The 13,255-nt window shown below is 38.3% G+C and overlaps 1 protein-coding gene across 4 annotated transcripts in view; it reads left to right on the forward strand.

The window, feature by feature from the left end:
- The window catches only part of USP8 (ubiquitin specific peptidase 8), a 91,530-nt gene that overhangs the window by 33,098 nt on the left and 45,177 nt on the right, over positions 1-13,255 (forward strand). For 2 of the 4 annotated variants that reach the window (XM_014780712.2, XM_087427107.1), the window contains exon 1: positions 1,353-1,493. The exons of the other annotated variants lie outside the window; for them this stretch is intronic. The gene's annotated coding sequence lies outside the window, so the exon portion shown is untranslated. Of the gene's footprint in view, positions 1-1,352; positions 1,494-13,255 lie in introns of those variants that run through there. 4 annotated transcript variants of the gene reach the window in all.

Genomic DNA, 13,255 nt, shown 5'->3' on the forward strand with positions numbered 1-13,255 from the left:
CAAGTAAATGACTTATGTTTTAGCAAACATGACTGATGCTTTAGGGAAGCGGGAGAATTCCACTTATGGGGGAGAACTGGGGCAATTACAGCAGAGCAACAAAATAACTTTAGGTAAATGTTAGAGAGTCCTATTTATCAAAACATTTCTGCCACCCCATGATAGGAGACTCTCTTCATTGGTTCATTCATTCTTAAGGCTTCCCTCTTTCTCTATCACCTCACATTCCTGGCGTCCTCTCTCTGAGAGTGTCTTCAAAGAACTCCAAATTCTTCTCCCTGTCTTTGTTTGGTTCCTACTCCCAAACTCAGCTCTGGGTTTTTCTTTGCATACTCAAATTCATCAAGGTACTCAGCAGAAAAACAACATCATCAACCAACTTCCTTTCCTAAGATCCACCCTCAAAAGATAGATGCAATTTTTTTCCTTAGTTATGAAAAATTTGCTATGGCTTCCTACTTGGTAGATCCAGGCAGCACAGTATATTTCATATTATATCAGTCTTAAATCTTTTGGGGAAACTGTATAGGTATAAAAGAGCTACCATATTTTTGCAGGTATTTCAGTGTGATGGAAAGGAAATTAACATTTACTGACAGACTCTATATGCAGCATTGCTGGGCTAGGTCCCTTCATTTATCCATTACAAATTTATTGAATACGTATCTGGCACACACTTTCATTTAACGTATTTACTAGACCTCGCCTTCAGCTTTTTCATCCATGAGACACCCAGACTGTCCCTGGGAACTTGGTGACGATGGGCCAGCAACCACATCTAAGCAACTTGATGTTTACAGATAATCGGAGCATGCAATCTCCTTTCTCTAGGAGAATACAAGGATCACCTCGCGAGAAAGTTCTGACTTCACGTTTTCTTTTTGTAAGATTGGGTTTTTGACATTAATTGTACACATATAATGTGTTTTAGGATCATGTCCATTCTTCTTTGACCAGAGGCTTGGCTTCGGAGATTAACTTTTAGCCAGAATTTGAGGGGATTCACATCCCTTTTCTAATCAGCCCTGTATCTCCAGATACGTAGGAAGGAGGAGGAGGAAGATACGTAGCTAAGGGGCGCAAGAAGCAGCCTCGCTACTTCCGCGGCAAGGCCCAGGATATGAGTGACATCGGCGTCACCGAGCTACAGCCGGGGAAATGCAAGGCGCAGGGGGCTGGGGAAGGCATGGGCGGACGAGATCGCTCCAGTTCAGCGTACTGTGGTCCCTACCACGCCGCACACCCAAAACGTCCTCCTCAGGCCTCCCAAGCCCTCCGGCGCGGCCCTCACCGGCAGAGGCACGCACGCAGCCCCGGCCCCGCCGTGACGTCAGAGACGCGACGCGTCGCGTCGCGACGCAGTGCAAATTGGGAAAAGGGGATGAGCTGGGCTGGCTTCCGTCGGGATACCGAAAGCTAGTTCTTCCCCCGTTTGGTGGGAGTTGGGTCTTTGGCGAGAAGGCCGGCGTTAGTGACGCGCGCCCGGCGCCAAGGTGAGTGCGGGTCTGGGTCCTGGCCTTGGTTCCCCCGGGAAGCCGGCCGCAGTGAACCCCCTTGTCTTCCACTAGCTGCTAGTCGCCTGGGAGATAAGCCATGTCCACCGAGGGGGGTGGGACAACCTCGAATCGGCTTTTAGAGAAAGGATCCAACCTCGAGTCTTTTCCGCTGCCCACCTGGGGTTGCCCAGCGAGTTTCGTGTGGACTCAGGTTTTCCGGCCGTATAAGGTGGCCTTGACCATTACTCCTTCTTCTTGGATGCTCACACTCGACTTTGACCTCCTTCTTGCCTCCCTTTTCTGATTTTCTCTTATCTAGCTACAATCCCAGGCCTTGTTACGACCCATTAGAGTGTTTCCTAATCCCTCCTCTGTCCCAGTGAAACTTGCTTTTGGTGAAGTCCAGGTATGAGTCTAAAGAAACTACAAGTTCATCGTCCCATTTGCAACAACATGGATGGACCTGGAGGGTATTAAGTGAAATAAGCCAGAAAGAGAAAGACAGACAGTGCATGATTTCACTCATATGTGGAAGATAAACCAACACATGGACAGATAAAACTGTTTGGTGGTTACCAGGGAATAGGGGGGTAGGGGGTGGGCACAAGGGGTGGAGGGGTCCACTTATATGGTGACTGATAAACAATAATGTACAAGAAAAATTTCACGATAAAAAAAAAAAGAAAGAAACTGTAAGTTCATCAGAGTTAAAACTGTGACTTCCCCAAATGAAAGCTTTTCTTTCCTAAAATGTAGCCTGCCTCCTAGAATTGTGGGACAAGTTAATTTCACCTCCACTCCACCTTGGAAATTATCACAACCCTGACTCGCAGTGATGTTCATTTATACGTAAAGCTGCAGACCACACTTCTGGGTTTATTTCTTGCTCCAGTTCACTCTGTGACCTTGAAACAAGTCACTTAACCACTACCAAAATATTTACCCCAAGACAGAGGTGTTGCAGAGCCTAAGGAATTTAATATTGGTTAAGAGCTCTGAGAGTTTCAGATGAAAGGGATGCCGAATTAGAGGATGTTACTTTTTCTGAATCTGCAAGCATCTTTAGTTTTGTATATTTTCTGCATCCATTAAAAATGTCAAGTGATATTTAAGGAAGTGTTCCTGTTCTGGGCTTGCTCTGTGGCTTTGCTATGTAAGCGGATTTTGCATTTCAACAGATTCTCTTTAAGATTCATTGTTGAATGTCTTTCATGATGGATTTAGATAGTTTCTCAGGACTCTACAGTACTGGACTAGTTTATCTGAAAGGTGATGTAAGTTGTGCTATGTCTTTATTATATTGATATGGCTGCCTTGAAATGTGTATTTCTTGTGACACATTAGGTGCATCTTTACAATTAGGTAGTAAGGACTCTATAATAGTAAACAACAACAGTAACCTGTCATTAATGACAAGTAGGCATTAATTGCCCATAGGTATGTATTGTATTCTTTGAGAAAACAATGCATGAGAAAAACTAAAAAAAATATTTTAAAGATGTCTTTCTAGCATTTAATTTTTTATATATTTACTTGAACTTTATTAATCATTTTGGTTATTTGTTTATTAATGTGAACATAATGGGAAAGAACCAAAATGGCTTTTGTAAAATAAAACCGTTGGAAAATAAATCCAGCATGTCAGATTTTTTTCCATAAAATGGCCAGCATTATATTTTATTATGAACTTTTCTACATGAAAATATACGTATTTTTGTACAGATGAAAGGAAAAAAGTGCCCATTAAATGTGAGTTATTAATAAAATTAGATATAATTAAGGAAGCATTTTTTAAAAATCTTGCTTATTGTCCCAGTTACCTATCGCTGTTTAACAAATCACTCCAAAACAAAGTGGCTTAAAACTATAATTTATTATCTCTTATGTTTCTCTGGGCTGACTGGACTCAGGTGGTTTGTTCTCACTTAGAGTTTCATGCATTTGTAGTCAGATAAGCAGCTAGGGTTGGAGACCTCTGAAAGCTCACCTGGGCTGGGCATCCATTATGGCTCATTCCCGTGGATGGCAGTTGATGTTGGCTGGGAGTTGAGCTGGGGATGTCAGCTGGAGTGCCTGCACATGGCCTCTTCATGTGGCTTGGACGTCTCACAGCATAGAGGCTGAGTTCGAAGAGCAAGTGTTTGAAGAGACAGGAAGTAGAAGCTGTCTCTCACAGCCTGGACCCAGAAATGGGCATGACATTATTTCCAGCGTTCTCCATTGGTTAGAGCATTCAGAGTTCCCACCAGCTGGTAAACTCCTACCTTTTTTTTTTTTTTTTTTATTGATGTTTTAATGGTTTCTAACATTGTGAAATTTTGGGTTGTACATTTTTGTTTGTCCATCACCATATATATGACTCCCTTCACCCCTTGTGCCCACCCCCCACCCCCACTGCCCCTGGTAACCACAGTCCAGTTTTCTCTGTCCATGTGTTGGTTTATATTCCACATATGAGTGAGATCATACAGTGTTTGTCTTTCTCTATCTGGCTTATTTCACTTAACATAATACGCTCCAGGCCCATCCATATTGTTGCAAATGGGACGATTTTGTCTTTTTTTATGGCTGAGTAGTATTCCATTGTATATATATACCACATTTTCTTAATCCAATTGTCAGTCGAGGGACACTTAGGTTGCTTCCACTTCTTGGCTATGGTGAATAATGCTGCAATGAACATAGGGGTGCATAAGCCTCTTTGGATTGTTGATTTCAGGTGCGTTGGATAGATTCCCAGTAGTGGGATGGCTGGATCATAGGGCATCTCTATTTTTAATTCTTTGAGGAATTTCCATACCGTTTTCCATAGAGGCTGCACCAATTTGCATTCCCACCAGCTGTGTATGAGGGTTCCTGTTTCTCCACATCCTCTCCAACATTTGTTGTTTTTTGTCTTGGTGATTATAGCCATTGTAACAGGCGTGAGGTGGTATCTTAGTGTTGTTTTGATTTGCATTTCCCTGATGATTAGTGATGTTGAGTATCTTTTCATGTGCCTATTGGCCATCTGTATATCTTCCTTGGAGAAGTGTCTGTTCATTTCCTCTGCCCATTTTTTGATCGGGTTGTTTGTTTTTTTGTTGTTCAATTGTGTGAGTTCTTTATATATTATGGAGATCAACCCCTTGTCAGATGTATGTTTTGCAACTATTCTCTCCCAGCTGGTTGGTTGTTTGTTCATCTTGATTCTGGTTTCATTTGTCTTATAAAAGCTCTTTAATCTGATAAAGTCCCACTTGTTTATTTTTTCTTTAGTTTCCCTAGTCTGGTTAGGCATGTCATCTGAAAAGATTCCTTTAAAACCAATGTCAAATAGTGTGTTGCCTATATTTTCTTCTATGAGTTTTATAGTTTCAGGTCTCACCTTCAGGTCTTTGGTCCATTTTGAGTTAATTTTTGTGAATGGCGATAGCACATGGTCCACTTTCATTCTTTTGCATGTGGCTGTCCAGTTTTCCCAACACCATTTATTGAAGAGACTTTCCTTTCTCCATTGCATGTTCTTAGCACCTTTGTCGAAAATTAGCTGTCCGTATATGTGTGGTTTTATTTCTGGGCTTTCAATTCTGTTCCATTGATCTGTGTGTCTGTTTTTGTACCAGTACCATGCTGTTTTGATTACTATTGCTTTGTAGTATGTTTTGAAGTCAGGGATTGTGATGCCTCCTGCTTTGTTCTTTTTCTTTAGGATTTCTTTAGCTATTCGGGGTCTTTTGTTGCCCCATGTAAATTTTAGTATTCTTTTTTCTATTTCTGTGAAGAATGTCATTGGGATTCTGATTGGGATTGCATTGAATCTGTAGATTGCTTTAGGTAATATAGACATTTTAATTATGTTTATTCTTCCAATCCACGTGCATGGGATATCTTTCCATTTCTTTATGTCATCATGGATTTCTTTCAATAATGTCTTGTAGTTCTCATTGTATAGGTCCTTCACCTCCTTGGTAAGATTTATTCCTAGGTATTTTATTCTTTTTGATGCAATTGTAAATGGTATTATCTTTTTGAGCTCTCTTTCTGTTAGTTTATTATTAGCATATAGAAATGCAACTGATTTTTGTAGATTGATTTTGTACCCTGCAACTTTGCTGTAGTTGTTGATTGTTTCTAATAGTTTTCCAACAGATTCTTTAGGGTTTTCTATATATACAATCATGTCATCTGCAAATAGTGAGAGTTTCACTTCTTCGTTACCTATTTGGATTCCTTTTATTCCTTTTTCTTGCCTAATTGCTCTGGCCAAAACCTCCAATACTATGTTGAACAGGAGTGGTGAGAGTGGGCAGCCCTGCCTCGTTCCTGTTCTCAGAGGAATGGCTTTCAGTCTTTCCCCGTTGAGTATGATGTTGGCTGTGGGTTTGTCATATATGGCCTTTATTATGTTGAGGTACTTTCCTTCTATTCCCATTTTATTGAGAGTTTTTATCATAAATGGATGTTGTATCTTGTCAAATGCCTTCTCTCGTCTATTGAGATGATCATGTGGTTTTTATTCTTTGTTTTGTTGATGTGATGTATCACGTTGATTGATTTATGGATGTTGAATCATCCCCAAGGCCCCTGATATAAATCCCACTTGATCATGGTGTATGATCTTTTTAATGTATTGTTGTATTTGGTTTGCCAATATTTTGTTGAGGATTTTTGCATCAATGTTCATCAGCGATATTGGCCTGTAATTTTCTTTCTTTGTATTGTCTTTGTCTGGTTTTGGTATCAGGGTGATGTTGGCCTCATAGAATGATTTAGGAAGTGTTCCATCTTCCTCTATTTTTTGGAATAGTTTGAGAAGGATGGGTATTAAATCTTCTTTGAATGTTTGGTAAAATTCACTGGAGAAGCCGTCTGGTCCTGGACTTTTATTTTTTGGGAGGTTTTTGATTACTATTTCAATCTCTTTACTTGTTATTGGTCTATTCAGATTCTCCATTTCTTCTTGGTTCAATTTTGGGAGGTTGTATAAGTCTAAGAATTTATCCATTTCTTCTAGATTGTCCAATTTGTTGGCATATAATTTTTCATAGTATTCTCTTATAATCCTCTGTATTTCCATGGTATCCATTGTAATTTCTCCTCTTTCATTTCTAATTTTATTTACTTGAGCCTTTTCTCTTTTTTTCTTAGTAAGCCTGGCTAAGCGTTTGTCGATTTTGTTTATCTTCTCGAAGAACCAACTCTTTGTTTCATTAATCCTTTCTACTGTTTTTTTGGTCTCAATTTCATTTATTTCTGCTCTGATTTTTATTATTTCTCTCCTTCTGCTGGCTTTGGGCTTTGTTTGTTCTTCTTTTTCTAGTTCTGTTAGGTGTAATTTAAGGTTGCCTATTAGGGCTTTTTCTTGTTTGTTAAGGTGGGCTTGTATCGCTATGAGTTTCCCTCTCAGGACCGCTTTTGCTGCATCCCATATGGTTTGATATGGCATGTTATCATTTTTGTTTGTTTCCAGATAGTTTTTGATTTCTCCTTTAATTTCATCAATGATCCATTGGTTGTTCAGTAGCATGTTGTTTAATCTCCACATTTTTGTCACTTTCCCAGTTTTTTTTTCATGGTTCATTTCCAGTTTCATAGCCTTATAGTCTGAAAAGATGCTTGTTATGATTTCAGTCTTCTTAAATTTATTGAGGCTTGCTTTGTTTCCCAACATATGGTCTATCCTAGAGAATGTTCCATGCGCGCTTGAGAAGAATGTGTAGTCAGCTGTTTTTGGATGGAGTGCTCTGTATATGTCTACTAGGTCCATCTCGTCCAGTTTTTCATTTAAGTCTAATATTTCTTTATTAACTTTTTGTCTGGATGATCTATCCATTGCTGTAAGTGGGGTGTTAAGATCCCCTACTATTATTGTGTTGTTGTTGATTTCTCCTTTTAGGTTTGTTAATACTTGCTTTATGTACATTGGTGCTCCTATGTTGGGTGCATATATATTTATAAGTGATATGTCTTCTTGATGTAGTGTCCCTTTTATCATTATATAAAACTCCTACCTTTTGAAGGGAAGAATGGCAAAGAATTTGTGGCCATCTTTAGCATACCATAATTGTGTTGACAAAGTTGTATTAGACTAGTGTTTGGATTTAATAGTAGATGCAGAATATGGGACACTTCCGATTTCTTTAACCATAATGCTTTGTATCTTCATGGCACATTACAATTTTCAGAGCTTTTTCTGTATGTATTTTTTCATTTGAGAACTCTATAGAAAAAGATGAATAATTCCCATTTTGCAGATGAAAGTAAACTGAGGAGTGGCATTGGTGGTGTTGGGAGGATTTAAGGAATTTGCTCAAAGTCGTATTATAATAAATGGAAAATGAGACTAAGACCTACAATACTTTCATAATATAAAATTTTTTATTAATAAATGATGAAATGCTATATTAAACTTATTTGGAATTCCATGTTTATAACCAGGCCAATTCAAATAAAACAATAGTCATGTATAGTGAATAAAGTCAGTGTTAAGATAGCTAAACCTTGGCTCTTCTAACATTACAATTTAGTTTTTCGTAATACTAAATTCTCTGAAACGTATCAATAGTGATGTGAACCTGCACATCTTTCACTTATAGTGAAAGGAAATTATTAGTCATTATAATATCAATTCCAAAACAAATTAAATATTTCTGAAAAAGTTATGGTGTAGGAATCCTGGGGATTTATTTTAATTTCTCAATTACAAAATTTTAAAAATGAAAATGATTTCTCATAATGTTGGTAGATTGGGAATTATATGATTTAAGATGTTGATTTCAGCTGGAAACTGTCATCTTCATATTGTTTCATTGCTTCTAATAACATGCTTATATCGATTCTTTATGTCCATGGTTCTCTGTCTTGACTGACTGTACATTATAGTTCACCTGAGGAGCTTTTAAAAACACCTGTGTGTGGGGCAGCCCTGGTGGTGTAGCGGTTAAGTTCACGTGCTCCGCTTTGGCTGCCTGGGGTTCGCAGTTCGGACCCCAGGCGCAGACTGACGCACCACTTGTCAAGCCATGCTGTGGTGGTGTCCCATATAAAGTAGAGGAAGATAGGCACGGCTGTTAGCCCAGGGCCAATCTTCCTCAGCAAAGAGAGGAGGATTGGCAGCGAATGTTAGCTCAGGGCTAGTGTTTCTCACACACACACAAAAATACCTATGTGCAAGTCCCATGCTCAGAGATTCTGATTTTATTGTTTAGGAGTGGGTTCTGGGCATCAACATTTTTTAAAAGTTCTGTAGGTGATTCTAATGTACAGCTAGAATTGAGAACCATGTCTTTTTTTTTTAGTACATATTAAGTATGATCTGGTTCCCTACTCATCCATTTTGCATCTGTTTAGAAAAATTAAGGATATAAAGAAGGATAGGAGATAAGAAATGGATTAAGGTTATAAATGTAGACAGACATCTATTCTGGAAAACAGGTATCCTGTTTTTTCTAGGAATTGTCCTTCTTAACAAAACCAACAGATTTTGGCATGATTTGTTAGTGCCTATATTATGGTACTTTGGTTTTTATTAAACTTGTCTTTCATCTCAAGAGGTAGAAATTTTGTTAGGAGGTATATTCATTATATCCCCTGTAGCTCCCAACGCTGCATCTTGAATAGATGGTAGGTACTCTAAATGTTTACCAAATTGAAGCCAGTTTATACAGTCACTCTTCAGAACTACTAGGGCTGGTTATTTTACTTTTTTTTTTTTTTTTTTAGCATTGTAAGAACTTTATAAAAGTTCTTTGGAATTTTCTTTTTCTTTGATTTCCATGATATGGCACTTTCCTGGTTTTCCTTCATTCTTTGTTTCTTTCTTCATTTACGAACTCTCCTCCCCACTGCCAAGTTCTAAGCCCTTCAAGAATCTTGTCAGCTGTAGAGAAACAAGATCTCATTTCCTTGGTGATTCATTCTTCTGATTTTAGTTACTAGTATAAATGATGTCTTTGTTTTAGAAACTATTATAAAAAGTTTTGAAATATATATCAAAATGAAGAAAATAGGATTATTTTAAACTATATCCTAGATAACATATCATTTCAGTGTCAATACTTTTATCTCCTAAAACGATAGGGATTATCAAAATTAACATTAATGCCTTAATAGTTGATTTAATATCTGTCTGGTCTCTCTGTAGGCCTGATCTCTAATTACATATTTACATTTCTTTCGAGGCATCTTTAGATGTTGTTTCCTTTGCATACACTCAACATGTTCAAAACGTCCTGTAAATCGGTGGTTGTTATTTGGTAGTAATTTTGCCCCCCCAGGGGACATTTGGCAATGCCTGAAGACACTTGGTTTTCACAAGTGTAGGGGGGTGGATACTACTGGCATTTAGTGGGTAGAGGCCAGGATGCTGCTAAACATCCTCCAGCGCACAGTCTCTCACAAAAGTTTTATCCAGTCCAAAATGTGAGTAGTGCCCAGGCTGAGAAACGCTGCTGTAAACTGATCAGTTTTTTAAGCTACGGTATTCATTGATCGTTAACATCACTACCATTCTTCAAATTTCTCAGGGTAAAAAGTGTGTGTGTGTGTGTGTGTACACACACAAGAGAAAATATTGTTTCAATCTGTTACCAAAGCATGTTTCTGCCTTTTTGTGTTCTTTTTTGCAGTTATTGTCTGCCAGTTATTTTCCAAAGTAACATTCCCTTATTCCTGTTTCCTTTAAATCCATCTTGCTATCCCCACTTTGACCTGCCCTGAGATACCACTTTTCCCTTCAAGAACTGGCTTCTTATTGCCTGCTGAATTAAATGTAAACCATTCTAGATGCCTTCAAAAGTCCTCCATAATGTGACTCTGTCTCTTTCCCTAATAGAGTTTATTTTTATTTTATTTTATTTTAATAATTTTATTTATTTATTTATTTATTTTCCCCCCAAAGCCCCAGTAGATAGTTGCGTGTCATAACTGCACATCCTTCTAGTTGCTGTATGTGGGACACGGCCTCAGCATGGCCAGAGAAGCGGTGCGTCGGTGTGCGCCCGGGATCCGAACCCAGGCCCCCAACAGCAGAGCGCGCACACTTAACCGCTAAGCCACGGGGCCGTCCCCCTAATAGAGTTTATTATTATTAGCCAGCAGTTATTAAGTGTTGACTATAAGGACTACTGAGGTAGATGCTAGGGATCTAGCATGTCAGAGTAATGACATGTAAAGATATGTCAGTGTAATCCCTTGATCTAATTGATTACTTCCTGATAATCCCTATAGTATTTCTTATTTTTCTCTTTGCTTTCCCATACTGATTCCTCATTTTATATCTTTGTGTTGGTTTCCTCTTCTGGAATGCCCTTCTTTCTGACTCTGTTCATAGCTAAATCCTATCCTTAGGGGCAATTTCTCTCTCTCTCTTATCACATCATCATGAGCACTGCATGCTTATGGGATATGGGAGGGTCTTACAACCTAGTCATAATTGTCATTTGGCCCAAATACTGCACTAAAGGAATGATATAAATAACAAGTACTATAGAATTTGGACCGAGAAATGAAAGTCCAAGAACTGGGCCCATCAAGGATGGATGAGGTGGAACTTAAGTGGGTCCTTGAAGGAAGCAGAACCAGCACAAAAGAGAGGAGAATGCACTCTGGACTGGAAGAAGCTTCCCCCCCCCACCAAGCTATACCAAATTTTCTCCTCTTTTTGACTTCCCAGTCACTGGAATCACATATTAATATTTAGTGTAGCAATTAATTGTTGTCTTATTATTTAATGAGTATTAGTTTGGTCTCGTAAGTAGACTAAGATATTTCCTTTTTATCCCCTAGAGCAGTGTTACTCAAAGTAGCCATTCTCTGTTACAGGCTTAAAGCTTGTGCTCGAATATGAATTAGTGCAGTGCTTTCTTCATAGAGAAAGTCTTGCTTCTGTAAAAAGTTCAGTGTACTTAATTGATTATTTACATTCTGTCATAAGCTTCTTATTTTATCACACTTGCCCAACCAGTACTGGTCTGTGGTCCACACCTAGAGTAGCATTGCTCTGCAGGACTTTTACACTTTTTCGATTGTAACCTATAGTAAGAAATACATTTTACATTTCAACCCAGTGTTCTTTATATGCGTACACACATAGACATAACTGAAACTAAAGTTTCATGAAACTACTTAACCTTAGTATGTGTGACATGCTCTGATATTTTCTCTTAGTTTTATTTTTTTTAATGCTGATTGTGACCTTCTGAATGGATTTTTAAAAACACTGCTCTCAAGCATTTACTACAGTGCTAGACACATGGTAGATGCTCAGAAAATATCAGAAGTTTTTTGCAGTGATTAATTCTTGAAAGGGTTGAGCCTTAATACAGATTGCTTTAAAACAGGTTATTTCATCAGTACTTGTGGCATTTTAAGTAGAAGGAGTATAGAATGGATTATATGAAATTTAAGACAGTCTGAAGATATAATGAATACTGTTGCTGTCTGAAGGGCAGAGATAGGGCAAAATGATGGATGGCCAAAGAAGATAAACTTTGCTTTCTTTTCAGCATTGCCAAGGACCTCAGCAGTGGCTGGTGTGAAGCCCTAGTTAAGATAGCAGGACCAGTTTGAGTGACCACAAACTGCAATCTTCACTTTTTTACTTTCTAGTCTTCACTCTATGGTTCAAGTCTTCTAATCTCTACTCTTTGGAAGGATCAGAAGGATATCAAAAAGAGAGGGCTATATATGCTTTCCTTCTCTCCATTGTTAACACATTTTCAGCACTGTCTGGATTTCACTTTTGGTGCATTGCTGTTTGATTAAAGCTGGAGTTCTTAATCTTTATCAGGTTTACACATCTTAAGAAGGTTTTTTTGTTTTAGAGGAACTTCAATTTTTCTTACATATACTTATTTTTTTTTACTTACAATCCTTTTTGAAGCATAACATAGTTTTAATGGGTTATATGTTATATTTAGTTTGACTAGATCTAAATAAGTAAATTCTATAAATTATTTGAGTTCTATAGTTATTGAACATTCTTATATAAGTATCAGTTGGGTTTGTTGTAACAATAACAAACTGCTGCTGCTCTTTTCTTTGTTTGTACTATTGCAGCCAAAGTAAGGAAATTGTGAATTCATTCACTCATTCTAGCCTTAATTTATTTTGTTAGTCTATTTTGAAATTTTTTTTTTTTTTTTTTTTTGTGAGGGAGATCAGCCCTGAGCTAACATCCGTGCTAATCCTCCTCTTTTTGCTGAGGAAGACCGGCTCTGAGCTAACATCTATTGCCAATCCTCCTCCTTTTTTTTCCTTCCCCAAAGCCCCAGTGGATAGTTGCATGTCATAGCTGCACATCCTTCTAGTTGCTGTATGTGGGACGCGGCCTCAGCATGGCCGGAGAAGCGGCGCGTCGGTGCGCGCCCGGGATCCGAACCTGGGCTGCCAGCAGCGGAGCATGCGCACCCAACCGCTAAGCCACCAGGCCGGCCCTATTTTGAAAATTTTTTAATGGCAAAATGCAGCAGAATGACTTAATAAAAATTTAACATATTGATTTTCACATAGATTTAAGTTAGATATGTATCCTTCTTTGCTTTCTCATTTGATTAAGGAAAAATATCCTAACCTGTGCTTTGACTTCTGCAGAAATGTGTGATTGTAGAGGCTAAAATAGCAATTAAGGCAATGCTGTAAGTATTTTTAACACCAGGCATCTTCTTGGACAGTGTAACTTACATAATTTTGTTAATGAAAATGGAAACAACTGTGATCCTTTGATGACATTATCTGAGAAAGCTGTTACTTATTTTAGCTGTTCTCAAAAATCAACT

This window comes from Ceratotherium simum, chromosome 3, assembly GCF_057802395.1.
Source record: "Ceratotherium simum simum isolate JZ-2026a chromosome 3, ASM5780239v1, whole genome shotgun sequence".
Lineage (NCBI taxonomy): Eukaryota > Metazoa > Chordata > Mammalia > Perissodactyla > Rhinocerotidae > Ceratotherium > Ceratotherium simum.